We start from the raw sequence: 2,715 nt of genomic DNA, 5'->3' as shown, positions 1-2,715 counted from the left end.
CATCTCTTTCTGCGAGGTACAATGGGCTCCACAAGGTGCCCACCCTGACGCACTTAGCTTCTTTGGGTTGGTATTGGCATAGCCGCTGACACCCTCTCCTGTGGTGAGTGTGTGGTGTACTTGGCTACGAACGGTTGTCGTCTCGGATACCTGCTACTGCATTGGGCTGGTTAACTAAACTGAGCTCCCTGTGCATGGAGGCGGGGTTATAGAGGAGGCGACGCTGAGCATCTTGGGAACAGACAAAAACTTTGAGCCTGTTGGTGCCTCGGATCAAGATCCTACTCTACACCCCGATGTGAATCCTTGTGGAACCCAGTGTACCTCGCAGAAAGATTTAACAACGGTAAGTTCTTACCATAAATCTCGTTTTCACCATGGTAAGTCTTCCATAAATCTCCTTATATGGCGCCACAATAGGTCCGCAGCGCCTTACAAGTATGTAAACAAACAGCATGTGGTCCATGCATCAGCAACGCGATTCCCCAACGTCAATCTGATCTGCTGATCGGTGGACATTGATTATCTTAAAAATTGCTTTATACAGATATTTTTTAACAAAGTTCAGATATTTGCATCCATTGCATTTAATGTTTGCTTAAGTTGCACTTAATTGGTCATGCTAATTGCTGATTGGTTCATTACGGTTTAACTGCACATTTAGATTTATTTGTGGATAAACCCCCATTGACTCATGGGATATCTTGGACATCAGAATGCTCATTTTATTACATTGGAGTAGTATGTGGTATAATCAGGCTATTATCATTATTCAGGTGGATCTATATGTGTTCATCCAAATAAGATCATGGTCGTTTGGGATATTGCTAGAACATATCCATATTTTCCGACACTTCATACACCCAGGTGTAGCGCTGGTCACTACCCCCTTTTCTGATAATACGTATATATGAGATTGGACACCAAGTACTAGCTGCTCCCTATAAGCATAGTGAGCACATTCAGAGAGCTGATCATTAACCTCCAGTATCGACAGATAGATAATTTGGGCAAGGCCATCTTTACCAAGTGATGTCTTGTTGACCTTTTGTACCTGTCTACCTTTCCAGTGTCAACCTTGTGTCTGTAGACCTACTGAATGTAGATGTACTATGCCACACCAGAATTTGACTTTCAAGTAACTTACATACACCAATCACCTAACGCTGTAAGACAGATGGATTTCATTTTTAAAATATATATGCATTTAATAACCAGTTCACAAAATTGTCTCATGATGGATTACATTTGCAAATTAATGTGTACAGGTACATTGTGCACCACAAGCTCAACCTATTTAATTATAGAAGAACCTTCAATCTAAAGCGGGGGTATTCAATATATGGCCATCCAGCTGCTGTGAAACTACACATACCGGCATGTACTGCCACAGTTTTGCTGTGTATTTCCACCACAGCTGGAGGACCACATATTGAATATCCCTGCACTAGGTTGAAGGTTCTGTGGCAGGACATGGGATGTGTGGTTCCACAGAAGCTGGAGTACTGCGTGTTGAATACCCCTGATTTAGAGCCTGTATTTTTGTAGTTATATTAGTTGACCATATTGAAAGTAAAGTTTTAAAATATCCTTATTTGTTACAGTATTTATATAGTGCACACATATTCTTCAGCCATTCACATCAGCCCCTGCCCTAGTGGAGCTTACAATCTATATTCCATACCACATGTACATGCACTCACATTCACGATAGGGTTCTTCTCTTTTTTTTTTTTCATTCGGAGCCAATTAACCTACCAGTATATTTTTGGATTGTGGGAGGAATCCCATGCAAGCATGAGGAGTATATAAAAACTCTACACTTTTAGGGCCATGGTGGGAATCAAACCCATGACCTCAGTGCTGTGAGGTAGTAATGCTAACCATTGCACCAACCATGCTTTACCATCTATGGTATATAGATCCTTATGTAAGTATATTTGATCATAATGGATATCTGACATGGGAAATCTTTTTGATTTTATAGTACACCACAAAAACGGTTGAAGTTCCTGTTTGCATGATTTATGTTTGCATGATTTTCAAACATAAAACATAAGTTTCTTTTTGTACTTGTCCACAGTAAAAGAATGCATGTAACGCATTAAACACGTGAAATAATATGTTTACTGAGCAAAAACCTGTGTGTTCTCTTAAAGATCTCCAGTCTCTAGAAAAGTGTTTTGCCAGCTAATACAGATGTAGCCACGCTTATTGTGGCTGCGTCTAGCCGCGATGCGCACGCCGGCCTGAGCGTGTGCTTTAGTCGCATTTAGGTGATGGGGAGGGATATTGGATTTGGTAGACTAGATGGGCCAAGTGGTTTTTATCTGCTGTCAAATGTTTTATGTTTCTATGGTATTGAGTTGTAACTGCTTTCCTGTACACTGGAAATTTCCTTTTAAGTTATTGTGCATTTCATATATTATTGTGCTGTTTTGACCTACACTTTGACTTAATGCTTTGTATGTTCTACCTCCCTGCTGATTATGAAGTGTCTACATGACACCACATAATATGTATTACTATAGTGTGCAGTGATCTACTAATGTTTGGATAAATGTGCCCCGGTCATTTTCCTGATGTAAGTACACCCGCCTAGTTTGTCTCCCCAGAAATGCTAATAAACCTTGTCTGTATTGTGCACAGAGCATGCTGACATCTTACTTGCCACACATGGTGAGGCGTTTGCTTTGATTACTTGTTTAATGACCA

Source organism: Pseudophryne corroboree, chromosome 8, assembly GCF_028390025.1.
Source record: "Pseudophryne corroboree isolate aPseCor3 chromosome 8, aPseCor3.hap2, whole genome shotgun sequence".
Taxonomy (NCBI): Eukaryota; Metazoa; Chordata; class Amphibia; order Anura; family Myobatrachidae; genus Pseudophryne; species Pseudophryne corroboree.
Note: the sequence above shows the minus strand (reverse complement) of the source record.